The sequence below is a fragment of the Leopardus geoffroyi genome, chromosome B3, assembly GCF_018350155.1.
Source record: "Leopardus geoffroyi isolate Oge1 chromosome B3, O.geoffroyi_Oge1_pat1.0, whole genome shotgun sequence".
Taxonomy (NCBI): domain Eukaryota; kingdom Metazoa; phylum Chordata; class Mammalia; order Carnivora; family Felidae; genus Leopardus; species Leopardus geoffroyi.
The window spans coordinates 133,471,976-133,489,390 of NC_059337.1; the positions used below are offsets into that span (position 1 = coordinate 133,471,976).

Here is a 17,415-nt window from a genome sequence, read left to right on the forward strand (position 1 = left end):
TTGTGAAGGGGTAAGCTGGGTCACAGGAAAAGAAGAGAGGGACGGTAAATCACAAAGGAGGTGGAGAGGAACTTTATCCCCTAGCGGTGTCGCCCCTCATGGCCAAAACTGGGTGAATTCTAGTTGCTCTCTCTGTGTTTACTCTCCCACCACGCTGCAAATTCCTTGTCTGCAGTGACCTGCCATCGTTGTAGCCTCTGCCACCCGCACAACGCCAGGCATTTAGAGGGAGCGTGACCCACCCGGAATGGAAGTTCTACCACGGCTGTGTAGAGATCGGGGCCCTGGGTCTTCACCCCCTGATACCCAGGTTCTGCTCGCAAGGAAAGAAAGAGCCCGGTGAGCATCTACAGTGCACGTCTACACCCTCTAACGAGGCTGAGCTAGGTCAGGAAAGGCTGTGTGACCGAAGGGTCAGAGACCAGCTCTCCAGGGAGGTGACCAAAACTCTCTTTGAGCGAAGTCAAAGTTACATCTGGGGAAATAAGGTAACGAGGCCAAGAAGAGGGTTTTAAAGGGCAGAGTAAAGTAAACTGGGTGGAGATAGGATTTAATACACAAAACCTGAAAACAATTCAGAACCAGGTGGCTATGAAATGTTTGTTTGGGCTTAAGGTGCATATTGTCTGATTCCTTTGCTTCTCAGGACACCTTTTCCACAATTACAAAATCTCTCAAATTGTGATGCACTTTACAATCATTGGTATCTTAGCATTGTGTCATGGTTTAATGGGCAGAATTTCTTCTTTCATTAGGGGTACATAATATGATGGTGCCCGAGAATCAATGTGTCTCAGACTTAATGATACGGTATTTTACTCTATGAAAGGGTATAGCAGTTGTTTTGATCTGCTGCTGTAATTAGAAGTACTCAGCTTCAGCAATGGGTAAATTTTGAGTACTATCTGAAAAACAGAGTGTCTCAAAAGGCACCCCTTCATATATTAAGACATTGAGGAACTGTTTTGAGAGCCAACTGTGCACTTTAATTTACCACTCTCCAAACAGTGAGCAGTAAGGACTCTAATTGGCAGAAAGGGCTGTTATGCTATACCATGAGTGATGACATTCAGGTCCCAAAACTCAATAATAAAAAGAGCCTGATTATTGCCATTTTTTTTGTGCGGTCGTTTGTATGTCTGTAATTAAGTCTGTGCCTTCTCTCCAACACTGTGGAATGCTGATCAGTTCCTTCATGGGTGGGGAAGAAAAAGCCTGGAGAGTCTGCTCTTTCAAAAGTCAGAAGACACATTTTAGCTTGCAGTTGGGACAGACTAGAAGATAGCTCTGAAGAATACTTTGAGACAGTATCTTTCACCAGATGAACCCTGTGGTAACTGTGGTCTTTGAGTTTGTATTGCTTTCAGTGTTTACAGGTCAAATCTAAATTTATATATTGGAAATGTGTTCTATTTTCCCTACCAAATATGGGATGAATTGATTTATTTGCTTATTTTTAAATGCGTCTACTGGCCTTTAGAAGCTATTATTTACATAAAGGTACTTTTGAACTTTACAAACATGTTGGAGGCTACCTACTGTCCAAATATTTTAAATAAGGTATTAGATAGGTACAAAGCAACATCCGTATCTGAAATAATAAAATGAAAGACAGAAATCATTGCCAAATGCCTTCCTAAATAATATTTTTGAAATAATCATTTTCACAGATCAGCTTTTGTCGTACTAAATTAAGATACACTTTCTTAAAATATTAAACCATATGAATATCTAAATGTATTTTCAATGTTTTATAGAAAGAATATGGACTATATTTTTGGTGGCAATCAATACATCTATACTGGGCAATTATTTTAATGGTTGTTACCATTCAGTGTCTAACTTTTTTTTTTTAGCTGATGCAAGAGACAATTAACAAATATGAGTATTTATCTTAACCTTTTTTGAGGTCTGAATTCACTTTTCATCTTGGCTTTTCTCACTTTCATCTTGTACCTGATTACTTCACAAGGCGTATGCCTCTTTTCTTTCCTTAATTGCTTTTTGTACTTCCTTCTTCATTCTGTTTTTCAATTGCTTGTTGCTAAGCAATGCACACAACAGTAGGATATACATTCATTACCTTTGAACATGGCCCACTTGGTATTATTTTCCTCTACTCCTTTACCTCATTTGAATTGACCTCAGCTGCACTTTCTGCTTTCTTTTGACCTTTCTTTTTGCCAAAACACCCATCTTCCTGTCCTTTGATCATGACTCAGGAGCTAGTGTATTCAATACTTACCGCCATTTTGTCTATGCTCTGTTGTTTTTGTTAAGCTCTGGTGGCCAGACTCATTTCACAGGACTATTTCTCTTTGTTAGTCTCTCCTTTTTGTCTTACTACTTTCATTTGTATTTAAAGACATTAGAAAGACACCTCTTCTTTGATGAAATTTAGGTCATTTCCTATTATTTTCCTTTGATCACTTCTGTTGTTGCAGATGTCGGTTCGTCTCAGTACCCCGGCACCTGTTACTCTCTTATAATATCAATTCTGGTATAATCTGATAAAACCACATCACTTACTCAACGTAAATGTGTTCAATTTTGCAATGACCTATAATGTATTTAATTTATTTAGCCACGGTAAACTGCCAAAAAAAAAAAAAAAAGCTCCCCCCGCCCAAACCAAGCAACCAAACAAAAACCCGAACACCTCAATTAGTTACAAACATGTACCATAATTTTCTTTTTACGTACATGTCTGAATAAATATTTTTGAAGAATGCAGAGTATGCGTCACCTTTACCAAATGAGGCTAACTTATACTGGTGGCTTCATACGGACTCTTGTTCCTATTATTATTGTTAGAGACCATTATTTTTGAGAGAGAGAGAGAGAGAGAGAGAGAGAGGGAACGCGCACACAAGCGGGGGAGGGGCAGAGAGAGAGAGAGAGAGAGAGAGAGAGAGAGAGGGAGACACAGAATCTGAAGCAGGCTCCAGGCTCTGAGCTGCCAGCACAGAGCCCGACGCGGGGCTCGAACTCACGAACCATGAGATCACGACCTGAACCGAAATCAGATACTCAACTGAGTGAGCCACCCAGGCGCCCCAACAATAATTTCTTTTCTTTCTTTTATTTATTTATTTTTTTTTTAGTATTTTTTTAATGTTTATTTATTTCTGAGACAAAGACGGAGCATGAGTGGGGAGGGGCAGAGAGGAAGGGAGACACAGAATCTGAAACAGGCTCCAGGCTCAGAGCTGTCAGCACAGAGCCCGACGCAGGGCCTCGAACTCATAGACTGTGAGATCATGACCTGAGCCAAAGTCGGTTGCTCAACCGACTGAGTCACGCAGGTGCCCCTGACAGTGATTTCTAAGAAGGATGTGGATGGTTTTATGATTCAGGGTTCCCTAATATTCAGCTTGACTCAATCTGGCCATAACCTTATAAGGCCTTGCTATTCTAATTCTAAAATATTTTTTTCCAATGTTTATTTATTTTTGAGAGAGAGAGAGTGCAAGCTGGAGAGAAGGGAAGCAGAGGCTCTGAAGCAGGCTCCAGGCTCTGAGTTGTCAGAGCCCGATGTGAGGCTTGAACTCATCAATTGTGAGATCATGACCTGAGCTGAAGTCTGACGCTTAACTGACTGAGCCACCCAGGCGACCCTTGCTGTTCTAATTCTAAAAAGAGACAAGTGATACTTCTTTTCCTATTATGACACGGGGATGTCACAGAGTTACAGAAGAGCTTTAAACAAGATTCAATATATACAAACTCCCTGGAACAAACTTGTTCTATCAGAAATGTCAGACATGTGTATGGGTATACAGGTTACTACAGGTCTATTCTGTTTCACATCTGGCCTGTTAATAATTATTTTTATTTCCGTTTATTCTAAATTTTGCAAGTATATCTTTCTTAATATTTATTGTAGGACTCCTTTCTCTTGAATACTGGATTGCATAACCAAGTGAAAGAACTCAAATTATTAACTGACCTCATAATCAAAGGATCTCATATTTCAAATTGACCCTAAACTGAGAATTTACTTCCACTGTTTTCTCTTGAAGGTGGTGTATAAGTTGAAAAATGATAATAAAAACTAAATAATAAAATGGAAAAAAATGTCAACTACTTAAAAGGAAACAAATGATAGAAACATGCCAGCTATAACTATCTATAAACTCTATGGCTTACTGAGAGGCAGTTAGTGTAGTTATTAAGAGAACAGGCTTGGGGATTAGTCAGCTTGGCTATCTTCGCTATTTCACTAAAATGAAACAAGTATTACTTATGAGGCAATAGAACATAGTAGTTAAGAATGTAAGCTTGAAAATTTACACAATGAGTTAAGAACAGTCAAGACAAATCCAAAGAAATTACAAAGCTCTAAAACTTATGCTACCAGATTATCGAGACTTATTAAAAAGGTATATAATTAGGAGAGTGTGCTATTGGCAAGAGGACAAACAGACCAGTGTAAAATAACAAAGACCTGGGAGGGGCTAATGTTACAGTCTCTAAAGTCCAAAGGCTGTCTAGAAGCGGAAACCTTTCTTGGAGGACCTGAGTCTTTTTTCTTATGTCCCTCAAGTGATTAGATTAGGCCCACTCACATTATGAAGGGTAATCTGTTTTACTCAAAGTCTAATGATTTAAACGTTTTTTTTTACTTTTTAATTTTATTTTTTTATTTTGAGAGAGAGAGAGCGAGCGCATGAGCAGGAGAAAGGGGCAGAGGAAGAGGGAGAGGGAGACTCTTAAGCAGGCCCCACGCTCAGTCTGGAGCCTGACACAGGGCTCAATTCCAAGACCCTGGGATCGTGACCTGAGCCAAAATCAAGAGTCAGATGCTAAGTTAAAAGAGCCACCCAGGTGACCCTGTAAAGATTTAAATGGTAATCCCCTCTTACAAATATCTTTGCAGCAATATCTGGACTGCTGTTTGATCAAAAACTGGGTAGTATGGCCTAGCCAAGTTCAAACCATCACTCTTGGCATCAGGCCAAGATTTCTAAAATAAAACAAAACAAAACAAAAAATCATGAATCAGTTGAAAATTGATAACTTGGACTTCAAAATAAGAGACTTCTGTCTTTTAGGGATACCCAGGTGGCTTCAGGGACACAAAAATAAAAGTCATAGACTCAGCCTGTATCTGGCATATGTTAAAATCTCTTACAACCTAGTACTTAAAAATTTTTTTTAAATATGGGCAAGAGATTTGAACATCTACTTCATTACGAGAGATATGGATGGCCAACAAAAACAAGAAAAACTGTTTAAGTCATGAGGGAAGTGTAAAGAGTACACAGAGATACCACTATACATCTATTAGAAATGGCTAAGAAACAAAACAAAATAAAAAATTAACAATTCCAAGTGCCAGCAACAATGAACAACTGGCAATCTTGTATCTCGCTAGTAAGAATACAAAATGCTTTGCCAGTTTCTTCTAAAATTAAAACATAAACCTATCACGTGACTCAGAAATGGCCTTAGTTAACCCCAAAGAAACGAAGACAACCATCCAAACAAAAACTGGAACACAAATGTTCATAGCAGCATTTTTCATAAATGCCCCAAACTGGAAACGACCCAGTGTCAAACTGTAGTAGAATTCATACAATAGCACGTGACTCAGCAATGACGGGGAACTAACCACTGACACATGCGACGACAGGGGTGAATTTCAAACGCAGTATGTGAAGTGAGAGAAACCGATACAAGAGATTACTGTGCGACTCCATTTATGTGACAGTCTGGAAAAGGCAATAATACAAGGATGGAAATAAGATTGGTGGTGTCAGAGTTTGGGAGGAGAGGTAGGGAACTCAAAGGAATAGAAGTATTTCATATGCCGGTTGTGGGGCTGGTTACACAGCTATATATATTTGTCAAAACTCATGACTGTACACCTATTAATATAATTCTGTGATATGTAAATTATACCTTAAGAAGGCTCATTTTTAAAAATTAGAAGTGAAAGAAAACTAAAGCAATGAAAGAAATTTGCATTAGGGTAAAATTTAGTGGGAGAAAAAAATAGAAACAGTTCAAAAAGAAGAATCTAAATCTTCACATTGTTAAAGAAGAATCTGTTCACATCATTTTAAATGTTTGCTCACACATTTTTGAGGGAAAAGTGATGAGTTTCAAATCACAATGATACTTAGATTCCACTGGATACACTTGAGGGTGATACAACAGTTTTATTTTGAAATGTCAGTATTTACAATACACTGGAAGTTATATGCTTGGCAAACATTTAAAAAGTTTTGGCTAGGGGCGCCTGGGTGGCGCAGTCGGTTAAGCGTCCGACTTCAGCCAGGTCACGATCTCGCGGTCCGGGAGTTCGAGCCCCGCGTCGGGCTCTGGGCTGATGGCTCAGAGCCTGGAGCCTGTTTCCGATTCTGTGTCTCCCTCTCTCTCTGCCCCTCCCCCGTTCATGCTCTGTCTCTCTCTGTCCCAAAAATAAATAAACGTTGAAAAAAAAAAAAAAAAACATAAAAAAAAAAAAAGTTTTGGCTACCAATCTAAAAATGAACAAGGAAGTACACTGTTTTTAAGAATTCGTTTAGAGAAATACAAAGACCACCACCCTAGGCCACGCCAGAGATGGTTTACAGGTGTGACAACATATTGAGCCCCAAAGCCTCTTCTTGGGCAGGCAGGCAGTCTGCCTTCAGTCAAAAGCAACTTGTCTACATAAATGTGTTTTATAAATACTCTTATTGTCTATGAGGGCAATAAGGTGAAAAAGATTGTAAAGCACTGCCCTTGAGAAATTCTTCCACGTGTGAGTAAGTGGAAAGGTAAAGAACGCTAAACTGTAGCATTTAGTTGAAATAGCGAATCACTAAAAACAGTATCAATGTCCATCCATAGGAAAGTGTATAAATAAAATGTAGAACTATCTTTCAGTGAGGTTTTATACCGCAATGAAAATGCATGAACTCCAAGGGCTACATGTATTATTGATGAATCTCAAAAACTTAATGTTGGGCGAAAAAATCAAGATCTTGGCTATGAACAATACAATACCATGTATATAACACTGGAAAACATGCAAAACAAGATAACATATTGTTTATGGATAAATATCTATGCAGTTGTATTAAACATGTACAAGATTGATAAATACCAAAATATAGAGTACCACAGTTCACTCTAGAGAGAAAGGGTAAAGAATCAGGGAAGGATGCATAGGGATTTTCACCTCTACATGTACAATTTTACTTCTTTTAAAAATCTGAAGTAAACATGGCAAATGTTAAGACTGGATAAAGCTAGGTGGCTGACGCACAAGAGTTACATTGCATTACTATCTATACCATTCTGCGTTTAATATATTTATAATGAGCACACACAAAAAATGAAAGCATGCACTTGGTATCTTGAAATTTGGTAGGAGTCCCAGTTTAAAATAGATTTGATAATTTATGACAAATACACAATCCTCAGAGCCCAAAGCATCAGAAAAGTTAACCAAGCCTACAAATGAAATAGAACCATTATTTATTTTTTCATTAGTTGCTTATTGGAACCCAAATCCAACGTCAGTCTGGATACCCTTTTTGAGTTCTAAGAAACCCAAAGAAAATCTTACATGTTTGAATGATAAAGATCATATATCATACCTAACATAAATAACTTATTTTTGTTGTTGTTTTTAAACCATTTTATTTAATTTCTTTTTTTAATTTACATCCAAGTTAGTTACCATATAGTGCAACAATGATTTTAGAAGTGGATTTCTTAATGCCCCTTACCCATTTAGCCCATCCCCCTTCCCACAATCCCTCCAGTAACCCTCTGTTTGTTCTCCATATTTATGAGTCTCTTATGCTTTGTCCCCTTCCCTGTTTTTATATTATTTTTGCTTCCCTTCCCTTTTGTTCATCTGTTTTGTCTCTTTAAGTCCTCAGATGAGTGAAGTCATATGATTTTTGTCTTTCTCTGACTAATTTCACTTAGCATAACACCCTCCAGTTCTATTCCTGTAGTTGCAAATGGCAAGATTTCATTCTTTTTTTTTTTTTTTGTGTATATATATATATATATATATATATATATATACCACATCTTCTTTGTCCATTCATCCATTGATGGACATCCATCGATGGCTCTTTCCATACTTTGGCCATTGTTGATAGTGCTGCTATAAACATTGGGGTGCATGTGCCCCTTTGAAACACCACACCTGTATCCCTTGGATAAATACCTAGTAGTATTTGCAGGGTAGTTCTATTTTTAGTTTTTTGAGGAACCTCCATCCTGTTTTCCAGAGTGGCTACACCAGTTTGCATTCCCACCAGCAATGCAAAAGAGATCCTCTCCGCATCCTCACCAACATCTGTTGTTGCCTGAGTTGTTAAGGTTAGCCATTCTGATAGGTGTGAGGTGGTATCTCATTGTGGTTTTGATTTGTATTTCCCTGATGATGAGTGATGTTGAGCATTTTTCATGTGTCGGTTGGTCATCTGGATGTCTTCTTTGGAGAAGTGTCTATTCATGTCTTTTGCCCATTTCTTCACTGGATTGTTTTTTTGGGTGTTGAGTTTGATAAGTTCTTTATACATTTTGGATACTAACCCTTTATCTGGTATGTCATTTACAAATACTCTCTTCCATTCTGTCGGTTGCCTTTTAGTTTTGTTGATTGTTTCCTTCGCTCTGCAGAAGCTTTTTATTTTGATGAGGTCCCAATAGTTCATTTTTGCTTTTGTTTCCCTTGCTTCTGGAGATGTGTTGAATAAAAAGTTGCTGCGGCCAAAGTCAAAGAGGTTTTTGCCTGCTTTCCCCTCGAGGATTTTGATGGCTTCCTGTCTTACATTGAGGTCTTTCATCCATTTTGAGTTTACTTTTGTGTATGGGGGTAAGAAAGTGGTCCAGGCTCATTCTTCTGCATGTTGCTGTACAGTTTTCCCAGCACTATTTGCTGAAGAGACTGTCTTTTTTCCATTGGATATTCTTTCCTGCTTTGTCAAAGATTAGTTGGCCATATGTTTGTGGGTCTGTTTCCGGGTTCTCTATTCTATTCCATTGATCTGAGTGTCTGTTTTTGTGCCAGTACCATAGTGTCTTGATGATTACAGCTTTGTAATACAGCTTGAAGTCTGGGATTGTGATGCCTCCTGCTTTGGTTTTCTTTTTCAAGATTGCTTTGGCTATTTGGGGTCTTTTCTGATTCCATACAAATTTTAGGATTGTTTGTTCTAACTCTGTGAAGAATGCTGGTGCTATTTTGATAGGTATTGTATTGAATATATAGATTGCTTTGGATAGTATTGACATTTTAACAATATTTGTTCTTCCTATCCAGGAGCATGGAATATTTTCCTTTTTTGTGTGTGTGTCTTCTTCAATTTCTTCCATAAGCTTTCTATCGTTTTCAGTGTATAGATTTTTAACCTCTTTGGTTAGATTTATTCCTAGGTGTTTTACGGTTTTTGGTGCTATTGTAAATGGAATCAATTCCTTAATTTCTCTTTCTGTTGCTTCACTGTTGGTGTATAGGAATGCAATCAATCTCTGTGTATTGATTTTATATCCTGCATCTTTGCTGAATTCATGGATCAGTTCTAGCAGTTTTTTGGTGGAATCTTTTGGGTTTTCTATATCAAGTATGTCATCTGTGAAGAGTGAAAGTTTGACCTCCTCTTGGCCAATCTGGATGCCTTTTATTTCTTTGTGTTGTCTGCTGAGGCTAAGACTTCCAATACCATGTTGAATAACAGTGGTGAGAGTGGACATCCCTGTTATGTTCCTGACCTTAGGGGGGGAGCTCTCAGTTTTTCCCCATTGGGGATGATATTAGCGGTGGACCTTTCATATGTGGCTTTTATGATCTTGAGGTATGATCCTTCTATTCCTACTTTCTTGAAGGTTTTTATCAAGAAAGGATGCTATATTTGGTCAAATGCTTTCCCTGCACCTATTGAAAGGATTATATGGTTTTTGACCCTTCCTTTCTTGATGTGATGAATCACATTGATTGTTTTGTGGATATTGAACCAGCCCTGCACCCCAGGTATAAATCCCACTTGGTCGTGATGAATAATTTTTTTAATGTATTGTTGGATCTGGTTGGCTAATATCTTGTTGAGGATTTTTGCATCCATGTTCATCAAGGAAATTGGTCTATAGCTCTCCTTTTTAGTGGGATCTTTGGTTTTGGAATCAAGGTAATGCTTGCTTCAAAGAAAGAGTTTGGAAGTTTTCCTTCCATTCCTATTTTTTTGGAACAGTTTCAAGAGAATAGGTGTTAACTCTTCCTTAAATGTTTGGTAGAATTCCCCTGTAAAGCCATCTGGCCCTGGACTCTTGTTTTTTTGGAGATTTTTGACTACTAATTCGATTTCTTTACTGGTTATGGGTACATAACTTATTTTTCTGTGGTCTTTGACAAATTCACTGATTCACTCAACAAGAACTAAGCCACCATGTGCTTTGTGCTAACTTGAACCTCCAGAGGTAATCAAGATAGAATAGATAACATCATTTTATATTCAACTGTGAGAAACAAACAATGAGAAAAGATAGTGTCAGAGATTGGTAAGTGCTGTGAATGCTATAACACCAGTAATAGAGATTTAGTAGAGTGGTGAGGAGGTAAGGCAGGGCAAAGTCCCTTTGGACACGGAAGGCCTTTACTGTTGATGCAATGTTTAAATTTTTTCTAATGTTTATTTTATTTTTGAGAGAGACGGAGACAGAGCGTGAGCAGGGGAGGGGCAGAGAGAGAGAGGAAGACACAGAATCTGAAGCAGGTTCCAGGCTCTGAGCTGTCAGCACAGAGCCCGACGCGGGGCTCGAGCTCACTCACAAACTGCGAGATCATGACCTGAGCCGAAGTTGGATGCTTAACTGACTGAGCCACCCAAGTGCTCCTGCTAATGCAATGTTTAAACAGGGAACCACAACTGCAAAGACCCGAATAGAAGGTAGCAAAGGTGTCTAGATGTCTGAGACCCTGTTAGCATTAACAAAACAGACATAAGCCTTCTAAGCCTATAGAAATACAAGGACATTTATTATCATGCAGTAGTTTGCAAGTTTTACGATTCTTTTAAAAAAGTTAAAACTAGAAATAATTTGTTTCCTACCCATGAATATTTAAATAAGTTTCACAGCTCAGTCATATATCAACACTTCTGATATGGTATTTAAGTAAAAACAATTATTACAGCATGATACTGAAATAGAATCACTGAAAATAAATAATAAGGAATCCTTAAGGTATTTACTGAATGACACTGGTAAAACTCAACCTTTTCCTAACATATGTACCAACCATTGAGAAAAGACAACAGGCTGTAAATATATTCTTGGGAACAGGTGTTATGGAATAAAGCAAGCAGGCTTAGGCAGGGATCAAAAAAGCAGATGATTCTGAGCAGTGAAATAATATTACGGTAGGACATTAAACATCTGTATCATATTTCAGCACATGTGTTAACACTCCAACTTTTCTTGAAGCTATAATGTATTTTCTTGGGAACGGATATAAATAGTGGATCTCTTCATTTCAGTCCGAAAAGAAATAATCTAAAGTACACTTACAGAGAGGCAAGCTCCATCAGTCATGCTAGTTATCAGCTATATCCCAGATGGTCATCTAGGGGCATTTAAAGACCATTCTCTACGTCATTGTCCAATCTCCTGAGTAGACAATATGGCTAGCACAATGATGAGAATTACAAGGAGGGAAATAAAATGCTGAAAATACTGCCCTGTCTTTGTTCATAAACCATGGTGCAGTGGTACCTCCTTTGTTGGCAGTCCTAATTGCTACAGCCCAGAAGATACCAAAAGCAGGTATAGAAAGAATAGTGGAACTAAATTAGTGGTCAAGGACCAAACAGGCAGTCTGTAGGGGTATGGAAAAAAACTGATTCAGATCCTCTAATCCAGAAACACAAAGGTTGAGAAAAGCTTAGGAGATAAAGGTTTGTGTATGATAATGAGAATGATTTTTCAAACCTAAAAATTAAGAGCCATGAAGCAACATTGAAGAATAAAAGAGGTTATATGAAGACAATTTCTTTTTTTTTTTTTAAATTTTTTTTTTCAACGTTTATTTATTTTTGGAACAGAGAGAGACAGAGCATGAACGGGGGAGGGGCAGAGAGAGAGGGAGACACAGAATCGGAAACAGGTTCCAGGCTCTGAGCCATCAGCCCAGAGCCTGACGCGGGGCTCGAACTCACGGACCGCGAGATCGTGACCTGGCTGAAGTCGGACGCTTAACCGACTGCGCCACCCAGGCGCCCCGAAGACAATTTCTTTTATTTTTTATTTTATTTTTTTTTTTAACGTTTTATTTATTTTTGAGACAGTGAGAGACAGAGCATGAACAGGGGAGGGTCAGAGAAAGGGAGACACAGAATCCGAAACAGGCTCCAGGCTCTGAGCCGTCAGCACAGAGCCCGATGCGGGGCTTGAACTCACGGACCGAGAGATCATGACGTGAGCTGAAGTCAGCCGCCTAACCGACTGAGCCACCCAGGCGCCCTGAAGACAATTTCTTTTAATGACAGTTTTATGGAAATGTGTGAAACATGTTATCCATGAGGTGGGACAAAATGAAAACGAGAAAACACACACCATAAAACATTTGATAATTCACAGAACCTAAAACCCGAGTTTGAATCCTGATTTACTACGTATTAGCTGTGCAACCGTGGACAAGGTTCTTAACCTCTCTGTGTCTCAGTTCCTCACCCAGGAAACGGTTGTTGCGAGGATGAAATGAATAAAGAACAGTGCTTGCCACATAGCAAGTGCTTTAAAAACTTTAGCCGTAAGTCTGCGTGCAAAAAAAGAGTTGATTACTCTCCTGCTTATAAGGATAGCCCTTGGCTGGCATCTGGGAACTTGGATTTCCAGAAGTTTCTCACCAACATCAACTCTTAAGAGTGGATCGCTGTGCTCAAAACAACGTGTGCAACAATATGGTTTAGGTTGAACACATGCTTTCCTTCCGGGATTCTGGAATTTTGGTACACGCCAGGTAGAGACTGTTTGCATAATCATCCCAATAAAACTCCCAGATGCTGAGCCTTGAATGAGCCTCCCAGGTTGGCAACACCTGACGCATGTGGTCACAACTTGCCGTCGGGAGAATTAAGCGCGTCTGGTGTGACTTCACTGAGAGAGGACCCTTGAAAGCTTGCACCTGGTCTCCCCTGGACTACACCCCACGTGCCTCTCCCTTTGCTAATTTTGCTTTGTATCCTTTTCCTGTGACAAATTGTAGCCGTAAATAAATTATATGCTGAGCTCTTCCAGTGAATCATCCAACCGGGTGGTGGTGGCCTTGGAGACCCATCAGCAGTCAAACATAATTATTTTATACTTGATGTAAGTATAGTAAAAATGCATGTTAATAAATCTTGAAGACAAGTTCAAGAGAAGTGGTTTTTAGATATAATACCTTGATGAAAACAGAAAACGTTGTACTGTTTCTCTCATAAATAATAGATGAAATTAAAAAGTTGAAAGTCAGTGGCATGTTCATTAAATGATATCACTATTTCCTGACAAAATGCTTTTACATCACATGAAAGTAAGTAATTAGCTTACGCCTTCTTTTTTTTTAAGTTTTTTAAAATTTTATGTATTGGGGAGGGGCATAAAAAGAGGGAGAAAGAGAATCTGAAGCAGGCTCCATACTCAGGGTGGAGCCCGACGTGGGGCTCGATCTCATGAACCATGAAATCATGACCTGAGACAAAATCAAGAGTTGGACACTTAACTGACTGAGCCACCCAGGTGCCCCTAGCTTACACCTTCTAAATGATATTCAAAAGAGGAACCATAGTGGTGAGAAATACTTAGGTATACCCTTTAGGTAGCGACAGAACATAGAACACAACTGAAATGCCAGAACCACCGAACTAGAAATGCATTACTAATTTTATATATTTTCTACATCTCTTACAAATAAGCTGTTAGTCTTTTCCAACACTTAGTAAACCCAATGCTCTGCCCAATAAATCAATATCTGGAAAAGAGAATTTACCAAAAAAAAGTTTGAGAGAAAAGTATTTAATAATGTATGTGAGTTTCTGTTTCAGGATAGTCCGATCAATTCCCCCACTTAAAAAAAAAATGCTGCATAAGAACTAAAACAAAACTACCTTAAAGGCACTGAGTTTAAAAGATGGTGGGGCCAGGCCATATGCTTGGGGTAGCTCAAACCCACAGTGGTTGGTGGAATTTCCCCCAACCACTTTTGCCCTGAGGGTGAGGGTCCACATCTGCACCTGGGCTTTGGTTTGGTGGCTTCAGAGGAGAAGAGACCAGGAGTAAAGACCCAGGGCTTGCCCACCATGGATTATCTCACAGGGTAACTTCCCCACATTAGCTGATACCCATAGGGCTACATGGAAGTTGCCCTGAATAAAGTAGCAAGAAAAAAATGAAAGGAAAAGTGATAACCCGTATCCGAGAGGTCTTATGGATGTTGACTGACCCTCATGTAGACTGGCACTTTGGATCTAAGCATACCTTGAGTGGTACAGAAATTTCAGTCTGAAAACTTGTTTTAACGTGGTCCTGTACTAATAGTGTGTACACGCACACACACACACATCTTAAGTAAAATATTAACAAACTGAATCTAACTACGTAGAAAGAAAGATAACATCATGACCAAATAGGGTTTAAACTAAAATACAGGTATGTCATTCACCACATTAACACATTAAAGTAAAAACCAATTATCATCATCTCAATAGATACAGAAAAGGCATGTAATAAAACTTAATGCCCATTCTTGCTAAAAACTCTATGTACTAGACTAGGTGGCAACTTCCTTAATCTGACACAGGATCTAATTATAAAACTCTATAGCTATGATCAAATTAAGTGATAAGATGTTGAAGTCTTTCCCTCTGAGTTTGGGAACAAGACACTATCACCACTGGAAGTATTCATCTTAGTGAGTAAGTCAAGAAAAAGAAATTAAAGACATTAGAATTGGAAAGAAAGAAAATGGTTACTATCTTCCACTGATAGTATTATCTTCATAAAAATACCCATCAAAAATCTACAAATTTAACAAGATATCAATATACAAAAATCAAGTATGTTTCTATTTGTTTTTACAAGTAATTTTAAAACGATTTTCAAAAGCTACCATTTGAATAGTAACAAAAACTATAAAATACTGTATGATGAACTTCAAAGCTGATAAGGAACTAGACTTTGTTCTTACCACAAAATGGAAATGATCATCGTGTGACGTGACATAAATGTAAGCTAATGCTACTGTGGTAATCATATTGCAAGACATAAATGTATCAAATCAGCACACTGTAGGACTTAAATTTACACAATGTTGTATGTCAATTATATCTCAATAAAGTATGTAGGACTCAATCCAACACGAGAAAAAATCTATTTGTAATACAGATTAGTGGTGAAAAACACAAATTCTGTACTAAGCACCTTGGCTCAGATCCTGCCTCTGCCATTTACTAGCTGTTTGATCATAGGTGAGTCAATTGACCACTACGTGCCTCAGTTTCCTGTGTAAAATATCTCCTGTTACTAGGACCTACCTCATAAGGTTGTTGTGAATACTGAATACAAAATAATAGAATAAGGCCTGGAAATTAGAAAACCTTATAAAACTGAAAAATATAATGATTATGACGGTGATAGTGGTGGTATGATGGTATAGAAAATTAGAAAACTTTTTGGAAAGGTTTTAAAAAAATAATTAAATGGAAAATACACCATATTCATGGATAGGAAGACGATGTTAGTAAGATATTAATTCTCTAGAAGTTGAAAAATTGATTTGTAGACTCAACGAAGTGCTAATTAAAATATGAACAGGGTCTTTTTTTTTTTTTTTTTTGGCTCTTCACAAGCCAGCTCTAGAATTTATATGGAAAAGCAGAGAACGGGATATAATCAACACACTGCTGAAGAAGAAAAGTAAAGAGGGACACTTGCCCTACTGATATTAAGATTTTATGAAGACATCGCAGAATTGGTGTTTGGTGACCAATCGAACAGAACAGAAAACACAGGAACAGAGGCAGTGTGGCAGAGATGTACAGAAAAAAGGGCACAGTCAAAAAAAAAAAAAAAAAGCTGAAAATAATGGTCAACCATATGGAAAAAGTTCCAACACACCACGCAATACTCAAAAATCTACTCTAAAGTATGAAGGACTTAATTTTCAAGAGCAAAACTTCAGCTTTATGAAGAAAATATGGGTGCCTCTCTGACCTTGAAATAAGAGTTTCTTAAAAATGACACAATCACCCTACTACAAAAAAGATTCATAAATTCAACCAAATTAATTCATGTTTCAAAAGATATCTGAAGATAGTGAAAAGATAAGCCACAAAATGGGAGAATGTATCTGTTAAAATGACAAAATATTTGTACTGAGAACATCTATAAAGAGCATGGTCAAATCAATAAAAAATACAGCTGAAAAAGAGGTACAAACCATGGACAGATATGTCACAGAAGAGACCAATAAACATGAAGACATATGTTAGATGATCCACTATTAATATAATTATAAAATCAAGCCCACAGCAAGATACTATACCCACTCCATTGGAGAAGATTAAAAAGTCTAATAATACCAAGTGTTGGAGAGGGTGCAGGTCAACAGATTCTCTCATACATTGATGAGACTGCAAATTAATGGGATGATTTGGAAATATCATTTGGCATTATAAAACGCTGGCACTATCTAAGTAAACATTTGCATACCTCATAACCCAGGGATTCTACTCCTAAGAGAATCACTTGCACATGGGCATGAGGAATTATGGTATAAGATTGTCCATAAAGGGAGCACCAGGGTGGCTCAGTCAGTTGAGTGTCCGTCTCTTGATTTTGGCTCAGGTCATGATCCCAGGGTCATGGGATTAAGCCCTACATTAGGCTTTGTGCTGAGCGTCTCTCTCTCCCTGTGCCCCTCCTCCCTACTCATGCTCTTTCTCTAAAATAAAATTAAAAATAAAAAAGACTCTCCATACAGTGTTACTAGTAATAGCAAAAACAGGCAAATCTAGGGGGAAAAACAAAATGCCCATCAATAGAAGAATAGATAAATTACGGTAAATTCATACAATGGACCGGTACACACATTTAAAATGAGTGAATTCTAATTCCACACAAAACAGGGATAAATATTAGAAACATATCACTGAGTGAAAAAAGCATGTCACTAAAGACTACATACATTTGACACCTTTTTTATATAGTTTTAAAATGAGAAAGTTTAAACGTTAGGGAAATACATATGGGTGTGTATGTGTATATACATATATGTATTTGTGTGTGTGTGTGTGTGTGTGTGTTTAAACCAAAGGAATAATAAACACTCAATTTTGGGTAGTGGGTCCTATGGGAGGAAAGCAGGGAAACAGAATGGAGGGGAGCCTAGGTAAATGGGAGTTAACGGTAGTATTTTAGTTCTTGGAT

The 17,415-nt window shown here is 38.0% G+C and overlaps 1 protein-coding gene across 3 annotated transcripts in view; it reads right to left on the reverse strand.

Moving 5' to 3' along the window:
• The window catches only part of EFCAB11 (EF-hand calcium binding domain 11), a 158,966-nt gene that overhangs the window by 82,849 nt on the left and 58,702 nt on the right, over positions 1–17,415 (reverse strand). The window lies entirely within an intron of this gene.